The following is a 13,095-nucleotide window of genomic DNA, read 5'->3' on the forward strand; positions in this document are numbered from 1 at the left end:
CACAGGAACTAACTACACCATATGGAAGAACCAGATGGAGTGCCACTTGAAATGTCCTGGAGAAGATTATTGGAAGATCACAAAGAATCTCTACAATGTTCCTTAGAATGGTCATGTTACTATAGATGAGATCAAAGATGATAAACATAACATAAGATCTAAAGAAGCATTATTGAGCTGATTCAGAGATGGCTAATGTGATGGGATTGTAGACTGCTCATGGGATTTGGGAGAAGCTAGAAACCTTGTATGAAGGAGATAAACATTTGAAAGTTGCTAAATTGCAGGGCTTTAAAGGAAAATATGAGTTGTTTAGAATGGAAGAAGATGAGAATATTTCATCCTTTATGGCTAAAGGGAATGATCTTGTACTAAACATTAGATGTGCTAGTGGAATCATTGAAGAAGATGAGATTGTAGCTAAAGTGTTGAGATCCTTGCCTCCTGCTTACAAACATAAATTGTATGCTATTGATGAGATTTAGATTGTGACAAGAGACATGCTAGTTGGTAAGCTTGTTTCTTTTGAACTAAGTGAACCTGGAGAATCACATGATAAAATCAAGACTGCATTTAAAGCTACTGTATCCGGGAAGAAGAAGTATGATTCGGGAGAGAGTTCAACTAGGGTTTCCAAATATGAAAGAGAAATGAGAGAGATGGAAGAACAGGAAACATAATTACCTAAGGAAGTTAGTAAGTATGAAGGAAAGTTACCTTTGAAATGTTTTTCATGCAATATGATAGAACATTTTGCTTCTAGGTGTCCTAAAAGAGTGTCAAAATATGATAAGCCTTTCAAGCCTAAACACAAGTATAGATAACAGAAGAAGTGTTATTATGCTACTGATGAAGGTGTGACAGATGGTGAGTCTAAGAAAGGGAATTCAAAAGATGAATTTGTGTTCATTGCTATCAAGGAAGATGGTCTGGTACCTGCTGATTCTACAAGTTGCATTGTTGAAGAGAAATCCTTGGCTACTAAGATTGAAGAGAAAGATGAATGGGTGATTGACAGTGGTTGTTCACATCACATGATAGGTGATAAAGGTAAATTTGTGAATATGGAAAAGTATCATGGTGGTGTAGTAAGAATTGGAGACAACAAAGCTTATGTAATCTGGTAGAGGTTCTATTTCTCTTGATGGTAAGCATAATACTGATGATGTTTTATATGTTGAGGGTTTAAAGCATAATCTTTTGAGTGTTGGGCAGATGGTTTATAAGGGATATGATTTACAATTCAAGAATGGGAAATGTAAGATCTTGAATAGCTCTGGTATATAAATTGCATCAGGAACTAAAACTAAAGGTAATTATTGGAATCAATGAACACTGAGAGAGGGTGTGAATCAGTGTTCTATAATTTCCAAAGTTATTAATTTGATTCTTAAACCACCAGAGGCATAAGAATGAAAGTAAATTGCAAAAACATAAACCAATTAATCACAAGACCATAACACCAGAATTTTTACATGGAAACCCAGAAAGGAAAAAATCACGGTGGGATTTGAACCCACAATATTATTATACTTTGATCAGGAGTATGCTAATATTACATAAAGAGGAATGCTCTTGCATTTAGGCATACTGCCTAGAGCTAACTACTCAATTACAAAAGGGCTACAACCTAGAGGAAGGATCACTACCTTACAGGAGATTACAATTGATTACAATAATGAATGAACTGAATAATAGCATCTACATATGTCTAATAGCAGTTCTGGTTAAGATCAATTATCCTGTTGCAATTGTTCCATCTTTCTACTCTGTTTTTCTGCACTATTATACATCGGACCACCAAAAATTTCAATCACATTCACCAAACTTTGCACATTCACTCATACAGACTTCTAGCACTCATTACATCTTAAAAAATTCTTAACCAAATCAATCTTATATATCTGCATCAATAAAATAAGTTAATTCACATGTCGGCTTCCAAAAAATAGCATAACACGCAACATGAAATGTGTAGCCTTAAGTCGGTTCAATCTGTCCATAAAACCATATACGAACCTAAACACAATGATAATAGGATTCCCATGAGTCAGCCCAATCTCCTCAAAAATGAAACCAATTATCGAAATCAACCCAAAGATTTTGGATCACACATTACACCAAAATAACTCTGTTCTATTGGGATTACCAGATACCAAACCTTTAATCTTGGTCACAAATCAACAATGGATATCAGGATTATGAAACAATCTGCCTCAAACCTCGAATCATCTACCTCTGTCACCACAACCAAAATCAAGATATACACATTGAACTCATACTCTCTCAGTAATTTTGTTCCACCTTCTAGACTTATACCTCATGAACAATTCAACTTTCGGTAAATAAAATCTACATGCACCAAATATGATTTCTGGACTGATTTACCATCAATGACAACCCCTAAGCATTTCTCATGCATCAATCTTCATCAGAATAGTGTCTCTTGCCAACAATCTCACCCTTTGGCATTGATGGAAACACTATGAAAAATGAAATGTACACTAATCTTCAAAACTTTAAAAATCTCAACAAGCTCCCCATAAGGGTATGCACCATTTTTCACCTCGCTCTCTCCCCCTTTGACCACAATGCCAAAGATAGGAATCCGCCAAAATTTATATACAAGGATATACAGTGACTTACAAAAGTTTGAAAATATCTGCAAAATTTGTCTTTAGTCTCAGCATGTGGTTATGCCAACCCTTCTTCAAACTCTCCAAAATACTGATCATACCAATGAAAATAAAGGAATGCATCTCTGCACCAATTATTGGAATCAATAAACACTGAGAGGGGGGGTGAATCAGTGTCTTGCAATTTAAAAAATTTATTAACCTAATTCTTAAATTACTTGTTGCATAAGAATGAAAGTAAAGTGCAGAAACATAAACCAATTAACCATAATACCATAACACTGGAAATTTTACGTGGAAACCCGGAAAGGGAAAAACCATGGTGGGATTTGAACCCACAATATTATTATACTTTGATTAGGAGTATAATAATATTACATGAAGAAGAATGCACTTGCATTCAAGCACACTTCCTAGAGCTCACTACTTAATTACACAAGGGCTACAACCCAGAGGAAGGATCACCTCCTTATAGGCAATTACAATTGATTACAATAATGAATGAACTGAAGAATAACATCTATTATGCCAAATAGTAGTTCTAGTTAAGCTTGATTAGCCTCCTGCAATTGTTCCATCTTTCTGCTCTATTTTCCTACACTGTCATACACCAGACCACCAAAACCTTCAATCACATTCACCAAAATTTGCACATTCACTCATATAGACTTCTCACACTCATTACATCATACTAATGCTTAACCAAATCAATCTTTGCTGAAATACAAGGACTCCTTCCTTCAAACTTACAAAACTCGAAACACAAAATACCCTTGCAGAGACTCTCTGCTACAAAATAAATAGTCAGATTGCAACAAATCATAAACTTATATTCTCATCAAATTAGAAACACATAATTATAACTATAGCTATCAGTGGCCTCTCGTCTCTGTATGTTCTCTTCCTTGATCGACCCTGACTATTCCCTAATTGGACAAATGCCTCTTCTTGATGCTAATTCTATCCTCTATCCCCTCTTTGGTCCTCACACCAATTTTTTAGGTGTTATGACAATCGAGTCAAGGAGAATCTATCAAATTTTTGTTAGAACCCTAGTTATCCTAGCTAACCAGGCAACCCTATTAAAAATTTGCAAAATCTTTCTCCTTTTTAATAGTTCAGAATTTCAATCATCGGCAATAGGAAGATAACACACTACTCTTTATCCATAGGTGCTCACCCTAACAAGTTGAATCCATACAATAATATAAAAATACAAAAAATAGGGCAAATTGCAGAAATAGAGTGAAATACAGAAAATCAGCTTCCAATTTTTGGTGCCAATGATTTCAGATTTTGAAAAAAATAGTTACAGAATTAAATTACAGAATTTGAATTTTTCCCCCTCTTTTCCAACCATTTCTCATACAATTTATACGAAATTTTCATTTTCCCATGGTCACAATAGACCTTTGGGCTACAAACGGTTCAACTTCCAAATCTGACAAATCACTATTGGACATGGGTATCAGAATAACAATGTTGAGTTGTTAAATCAATATTGGCCACTGATATTGGAATAACAATTCCAAACATGACTTCTTGATCACCCATCAGAATGACTCATAAATGCAGTGCAACAATTTTAAGTAATCATAATAGAACAAAACTACCCCGATGTCACTTATTTCAGTATAACTATACCAAACAAGACATTTGAAGGTCTATCGGAATAGACATGCAAAGTTAGTTGAATAGATTTTTGTAATCTTGATAGTATAAAATATCCCAATCACAATAATGATACCTTATTGATTAAACTATCCTGATGACAACAAAATGACAACTTTTGAACAATGACATTTCATCAATTTAACTATCCTAATGACAACATTTTAAGCAACTTTACAAATTTGTAAATCATGACTCCAAATTAGACATATGGACCTAAAAACATGAAATAACATTACAAATGGTTGCAACAGACCTTATTGAATCAAAATGGACCTAACCCTAACTCCTAAGACTCAAAACACCTAATTGACATATTGACTAGACTCCGTGTGCTCTTGCACCATACGCCCAGGCTTGAAAATTTTCCAAGTCTCTTGGAAATTAGATTGCCCTTGTCCATCTCTGACCTTCCAAGGTGTCATCCTTGCTTGAGTACCTTGAACTAGTTTCTCTATCACAACTTCTTCATGCTTGCCATATTTGTCCTTTGACTCTCGCCAAACACTCACAGCTCCTTGTCCAATCACTTGTCCTTTATGCCTCAGGTTCTTTGTCGCTAGAACCCTTGAGCCATCATGTTTATCAGACCTAAAATGATTTGTTATTGTGGAACATGACTTCTTATCAAGTTCTTTTTCCACTATAGGACAAATTAGAGTCCCAACTAAGATTATTTTATCCTCCTTCCACCGACCTTGTTGTTGCGCATATATTTGATATTTGGCCTTTGCTTGGTCTATTTTAGGTATCAACATCTTACCTCTATCTCTCCTGGTTGAAATAGTCTACAAACCTTCTGATTTGGAATCTCCAAACATAGGAGTAACTACAACTTCTCTTGACTCATCTTCACTTACCTTCATTGTCTCCTTCTTGCCAACCAAGATATTTTTTGTTGCACTGCCTCTTGCTTCTTCAGTCTCTTGCAATGGGGTCAATACACAAGTTTTTCCATCCTTCTTAATGGTGTAGGTATTTTCTCTACCAGCATAAAGTGTTTTCCTATCAAATTGCCATGGCCTTCGAAGAAGTATATGGCAACAATCCATGGGTAAAATATCACAAAGTACCCTATCTTTATATCCTCCAATCTGAAACTCAACATAGGCTTGTTCATTTACCAAAAGTGACTGATTATCATTTACCCAAGATGCTTTGTATGGTGCTTCATGAGGAATTATTTCTAGTTTTAGTTTATCTACCATCTCTCTAGACAACATATTGTCAGTGGAACCCGAATCTAATACTACCTTGCACACCTTACCTTCACATTTGTATGTGGTCCTGAACAAGCTCCTTCTTTGAGTCACCTCATTCTCCTTAGATTCCTTCAAGAGTGTTCTTCTCAGCATCAATAATTCACCTATTTCTAGAGCAACAACATGATTTGGGGAGCTAACACTTTTACCATCATCTTCTTGAACAATTTGGACTCTCTTTTCACCCCTTCTTTCACCACCACTTGATGTAGATCCTTGTCTCTCATGACACTTGAATGTTGGGTGTCCAAAATCTTGAAAATTATAGAGCCTAACTAAAAATTTATTGGAATTCCTACCTCCACCAAACCTTCCTCTTGTGCCTCTACCTCTGAAATCTGCACCTTGTTCTTGAATTATATTTGCATATTCTTGGCTTTCATTTGATTGTCTTGAAGTAGAAAATGTTCCTCTACCCCTAAAGGTGTTTCCTTTTCCCCTACTTGACTTATCTTGTCTTCTCTTCATGTTTTCTTCCACTCTAATTTCCAATTGAAAACACTCCTCCACCATCCTTGGATTTGCCACAACTAGTTCATCTTGAATGTTAAACCTAAGTCCACTAGGGTATCTAGAAACCTTTTCAACCTTATCTTCCATCCTACCTGATCTTATGCTCAACTTGTAAAATTCATCAGTATAAGTTTTGACATCTAACTCTTTTTGTTTCAAACCTTGGAGTTTCTTATACAATTGAACTTCATAGTCTTTAGGAAGAAACTTACCCTTAAGTTTAGCAACCATTTTGTCCCAAGAAACTATTTTTGATTTACCTCTCTTCCTCCTTTTAGTTTGATCATAGTCCCACCATAATAATGCATGTCCTTTCAACTTTGTCTTTTCTATGTTCACATGTTGCTCATCAAGAACATCTTCACATTCAAAGTGATTGTCCATAGCTACAATCCAATCTAGAAGTTCTTCATCATCCAAATTACCTCCATACATAGGCAAATCAACTTTCACCTTATGTTTGTCACCTTGAACTTCTTTTAGAAGTTTGATTTTCCTCTGTTCCTCAAGGTCCAATTTCTCTTCTCCTTCTGCTTCCTGGAACTCTTCTTCTTCCTCTTCACTCACATCTCCCAAGTCAACAATCCTTCTCTGATTAGACTCTAAGGCTTCAAGCCTTTCTAACACAATATTGTAGGACTCTTGCAACCTAGTATTATTCTCTCTCAACTCCTGCAATTCTCTGGTAGTACCAACATTCTTAGGAGGCATATTTTCTTCAACCACTTACTCACTCTTCTATCAAACTTCAAGTATCTCCTTCAAGTAATCTACTCCCTAAGATATGATACTACTTGATACAAGACATGGACTCTTTCCTTCAAACTTTAAAAACTCAAAACACAAAATACCCTTGTAGAGACTCTTTGCTACAAAATAAACAGTCAGATTGCAACAAATCATAAACTTATATGCTCATAAAATTAGCAACACATAATTATAACTATAGTTGTTAGTGGCCTCTCATCTCTATATGTTCTCTTCCTCAATCAACCCCGACTACTCCCTAATTGGATTGATGCCTCTCCTTGATGCTAATTCTATCCTCTAGCCCCTATTTGTTCCTCACACCAAGTTTCAAGGTGTTATGACAATCGAGTTGGGGAGAAACTGTCAAATTTATGTTAGAACCCTAGTTATCCTAGCTAATCAAGCAACCCTGTGAAAAATATGCAAAATCTTTCTCCTTTTTAATAGTTCAGAATTTCAATCATCGGGAACAGGAAGATAACACACTACTCTTTATCCATAGGTGCTCACCCTGACAACTTGAATCCATACAAAAAATAGCGCAAATTGCAGAAATAGAGTGAATTACAGAAAATAAGCTTCCAATTTTTTGTGCCAATGATTTTAGATTTTGAAAAAAATAGTTACAGAATTACATTGAAGAATTTGAATTTTTCTCCCCCTTTTCCAATTGTTGCTCATACAATTTATACAAAATTTGCATTTTCCTGTGGTCACAATAGACCTTTGGGTTGCAAGACGGTTCAACTTCCAAACTTGATAAATCATTGTTGGACACTGGTATCAAAATAACAATGCCGAACTTTTAAATCAACATTGGACACCGATATCGGAATAACAATTCTAAACATGACTTCTTGATCACCCATTAGAATGACTCATAAAGGAAGAGCAACAATTTAAGTAATCCCGATAGAACAAAACTACCCTGATGTCACTTATTTTGGTATAGTTATACTGAGCAAGACATTTGAAGGTTTATCGGAATATCCATGCAAAGTTGGCTAAACATATTTTTGCAATCTCGATAGTATAAACTATCATGATGACAAAAATGATACCTTATGTGTTAAACTATCCTGATGACAACAAAATGAAAACTTTTGAATAATGATACTTCATTGGTTTAACTATCCCGATGACAGTAATGATAGCTTTTTTAGCAACTTTACAAATTTGCAAATCAGGACTCCAAATTAGACATACAGACCTAAAAACATGAAATAACATTACAAATGTTTTCAAAAGACCTTATTTAATCAAATTGGACCTAACCCTAACTCCTAAGACTCAAAACACCCAATTGACATGTTGATTAGACTCTAGGTTCTCCTGCACCAATCTTATATATCTGCATCAACAAAATAAGTTAATTCACATGTCGGCTTCCAAAAAACCACATAGCATGCAACATGAAACGTGTAACCTTAAGTTGGCTCGAATCCATCCACAAAATCATATGTAGACCTAAACATGATGATAATAGGCTTCCCATGAGTCGGCCCAATCTCCTCAAACACAAAACCAATCACTGAAATCAACCCAGAGATTATGGATCACACGCTACACCAAAATAGCTCGGTTCTACCAGGATTACCGGATACCAGACCTTCAATCTCACTCACAAATCAACATTGGATATCAAGATTACGAAATAATCTTCCTCGAACCTTGAATCATCTGCCTCTATCACTGCAGCTAAAATTATACAATCAAAATCAAGATATGCACACTAATCTCATACTTTGCTCGTGATTGTGTTCCACCTTCCAGACTTATGTCTTATGAACAATGAAATTTCTGGTAAATTAAATCTACATGCACTGGATATGATTTCTGGACTAGGTTTCCATCAATGAAAATCCCTAAGCATTTCTCATGCATCAATCTTCATTGAAACAGTCTCTCTTGCCAACAGTAATATCTTTCATCTGAATGCTGGTGAGAAAATTTGTTTGATTTCTCAAATTGATGAAAGTTGGTTGTGGCATAGGAGAATGTATCATGTTAACTTTGACTGAATGATTAAGTTAAGTTCTACCCAAGTTGTTAGAGATCTACCTAAGATAGTGAAGCCTACTAATCCAGTGTGTAAAGAATGTCAATTGGGAAAGCGAACAAGAATTTCATTCAAGAGAAAATTGTATACATCTAATGGGATATTAGATCTTGTGCACACTAATTTATGTGGTCCTTCTTGGTTGAGAAGCTTACAGGGTGACAAATACTTTATGTTGCTGATTGGTGACTATTCTAGAATGATTTGGGTCACTTTTCTAAGGGAGATATCTGAAGCACTGGAGATATTCAAAATATTCAAAGCTAGATAGGAGAGAGAGACATGATTGAAGTTGAAGTGTCTAAGATCTAACAGAGGAGGATAATTCACTTCTGGTGCGTTTAGTTCCTTTTGTGAAGAGCTTGGAATTGGGAGATATTTATCCACTCCACACACCCTTCTACAGAATGGAGTAGTTGAAAGGAAGAACAAAACTATTTTGGATTATGCGAGGACTATGATGATTGAAGGAAATGTTATGCATATCTATTGGAGAGAAGTTGTTAGCACTGTTGTGTATACACTCAACCAGGTGCATATAAAAGGTGATTCTGAGAAGACTCCTTATGAGTTATGGTTTGGTCATGTTCCTACAGTTAGATATTTCAGAATATTTGGAGGCAAATGTTATATCAAAAGAGATGAGGATATAGGAAAATTTGATGCAAGATGTGATGAAGGAATCTTTTTGGGATATTTTACTAAGAGCAAGGCCTACTAGTGTTACAACAAAAGATTGAGAAAAATAGTGGAAAGTGTGAATGTGAAGGTTGATGAGTATAATGAGAAGAAAATCAGAGCATGCAGATATGAATCTGATGATCAAGATGTTACTTCAAATCAAGTGCAGACTTCAAGCATGAAACAAAGTGATCCAAAAGATTTAGTAAATCTAGATGGTGTTGGCGGTGAAGAAGTTCAAGAGACTAGAAACCGGAATAATCAGAAGACCCCTAGGTATGTAAGATTAAATCATTCAGAGAATCAGATTATTGGTGATAAAAATAAAGGTGTGATGACTAGGAGAAGGATTTTTGCTAAAGAGACATGTTTGATTTTCAAAATTGAGCTTAAAAATGCTACTGAAGCTTGTAAAGATGAAAATTGGGTGAAAGCCATGGAAGAAGAGTTAAATCAGATTGAGAAGAACAATACATGGGAACTTGTTCCGAGACCTAAAGATAAGAATGTAATTGGTATTAAATGGGTATTCCAGATTAAATTGAATTAAGATGGAGAAGTTGTTAGGAACAAAGAAAGACTAGTATGTAAAGGATATTCACAAATAGAAGGTATTAATTTTGAGGAGAATTTTGCTTCGCTAACTAGAATTGAAGCTGTTAGATTATTTCTTGCATATTCTACTCATAAGAAATTCAAGGTATATCAGATGGATGTGAAGTCAACCTTTTTGAATGGTGAATTGGAAGAGGAAGTCTACATTGAGAAACCAGATGGATTTTCATTAATAGATGAAGGAGACATGGTATGCAGATTTAAGAAAGAATTGTATGCACTTAAACAAGCCCCTAGAGCTTGGTATGCCAGATTAGACAATTATTTGATGAAGCTAGGATTATGTAAAGGTATTGTTGATAGTAACTTATGCTTCAAGATTGATAATGATAATATTTTGATTGTTGAAGTATTTTTTTATGACTATTTTTGGAGGAGATGATGATTTGAGTAAGAGGTTTGTTAATGATATGAAAAAAGAGTTTGAGATGTCTATGATAGGTGAGATGAAATTCTTTTTGGGATTGTAAATTATACAGACTAATAAAGGCATTTTCATATCTCAATACAAGTATGTGAAGAAATTGTTGAAAAAGTTTGGGTTAGATGATTCCAAACCTATTGGAACTCCTATGGTAGCTATATGAAAGATGACAAAAGATGATGAATCTCTTAAGGGTAATCAAACCTTGTATAGATCTATGATTGGTGGACTGCTATAGTTGACTCAGACTAGACCTAACATTATGAATGTTTTATGTCTTCTTGCAAGATTCTAGGTTGATCCTAAGGAAATTAATGTTACTGCTATGAAGAGGATATTCAAATATTTGAAGGGAACAAGTGATTATGGTTTGTGGTATCCAAAGAATAATGATTTCATTTTAAGTGCTTATATAGATGCTAATTGGATAGGTGATGTTGATGACCAGAAGAGAACTACAAGAGGTGCATTCTTTTTGGGAAATAAGTTGATTTCTTGGGCAAGTAATAAGCAAGATGCTATTTCTTTATCTATTGTAGAAGTTGAATACATTGCTACTACTAGCAATTGTAATCAAGTAATTTGAATGAAGCGGATGCTAAAGGATGTTAGAGTTGTTTATAATGAGCCTACTATTATATATTATGACAATTCAAGTGCTATCAATATCTCTAAGAATCTAATGTTGCATTCTAAGACAAAACATATATCAATCAAGTTTCATTTCTTGAGAGAGAAGGTGAATGAGAAAGAAGTCAGATAGGAGTATGTATCTACAAAGGAATAGATTACATATATCTTCATGAAACCTTTGCCTATAGATACATTTGTATCTTTGAGAGAGAAGTTAGGGGTGATTTCCCCTCCTGATGTGAACTAGATGCATTGAGATGCATCAATCTGGTGGACTTCATAGTCTTATTCTAATATCTGGATTGATGAGTGGGTGCTGCTACTTATGGGGAGTAGTCAGTATGTGATTTAGATGTTCAGATTGGTGATTTTTTTATAAGGGGGAGAGAATAATGATTTGTATATGCCTTTAACATTGATTTCAAAGGGGGAGACAAGCATAAGAAAAACTGTTTTATCTATCTAGATTTATATGTGTGCATGATCTCAGGGGCTGATTGTTGGAGTTGATTTCTTTCTTTGCATTGATTTTTTTTCACATTCATATGTTTCCATCAATGCCAAAGGGAGAGATTGTTGGATATTAGAGTTGTTGGAATGTGTTGTTGTCACTGATGTCAACATATTCCTATGTTCTTGTGCTTCAGTGTTGCAGAGTTAGTTTAGTTACAGATATGCTAATGTGGATTAATGGAGTTTGAGATACTTATCTCTTGTTGATTTGGTATGAGTTTTAGTGATCCGAAAGGTGATTTGATTGAGTTATGTGGTCTGTTGTGATGATTGGTTTTTTTGTCGATTCTGTATTGCAAAGTTGTGATTTCTAGTTTGTATTGCTCTAGAATTGATTCATTATATTAAGCGGTTTTTGGATAGTGTTTAGGACATTCATGTGTTTCCTCGATTCGGGTGGTTCATGCTTTGGAAATTCACAACCATATCTTTCAATTTGTCAGTAAGTTATGTTGTTTTGGAGCTCCGAAAGGGAAATGATGATGATTCTAGTTATCCAATTTGTTGTGGACAAATTCGTGTTGCTTGTTGATGTTCTTTGATCATGTTCTATACATTTTGGTGATCTGCATTGATCGGTGTGCATGTTATTGAATATTTTATTGGTCTGGTGGTTTTCTTCATGTTATACGACTTTATGGACGACCCGATGGTTCTTGCGTGTTGCAGATGATCTTGGTGAGATATTCGATTATGTTGTGTGATTGAGGTTTTGATTTGGGTTCATGGTATGTCCTTGCCAACATTGTATTGGTCTGCATATTTATTTATATATCATGTGATGCAATTTTATAATTAAGTCTTATGAGTTGAGTCAACCTTGGAATTAAGGTTGATGATTTGTTTAAATAAGTTTAGTAATCATGTAAGATGTGTGTTTGTGGTAGTGTCTACATTCTTTGAGAGTTTTTTATGTGTGAACAAGTGAATTGATATTTCGGAAGTGTGTAGAAGAGAAGAGAAGTGTTGTAGTGCAGACAATGTGCTTAACCAGAACTATGATCAGACATTTGGAGATGCTATTCTTTTAGTTCATGTAATCTTGATTGTTGTCCAATCTTTGTAAGGAATTGAGCCTTCCCAGGGTTGTATCCCTTTATTGTTTTTGAGTAGTGAACTCTAGGTAGTGTGTCAGAATGCATGTGCATTCCCCATTGTAATATTTACATATACTACTGCAGAGTATCATCATATTGTGGGTAGGTTCCCACCATGGTTTTTCCCTTAACTAGGTTTTCCATGTCAAAAATGTGTGTGTTATGCGTGTTGTTGATGTGGTGTTTATCTTTGTTACTATTATTCTTGATCAGATCTGAAGTTGAGGTTAATTTGCTTAAG

Source organism: Cryptomeria japonica, chromosome 1, assembly GCF_030272615.1.
Source record: "Cryptomeria japonica chromosome 1, Sugi_1.0, whole genome shotgun sequence".
NCBI classification, from domain to species: Eukaryota; Viridiplantae; Streptophyta; class Pinopsida; order Cupressales; family Cupressaceae; genus Cryptomeria; species Cryptomeria japonica.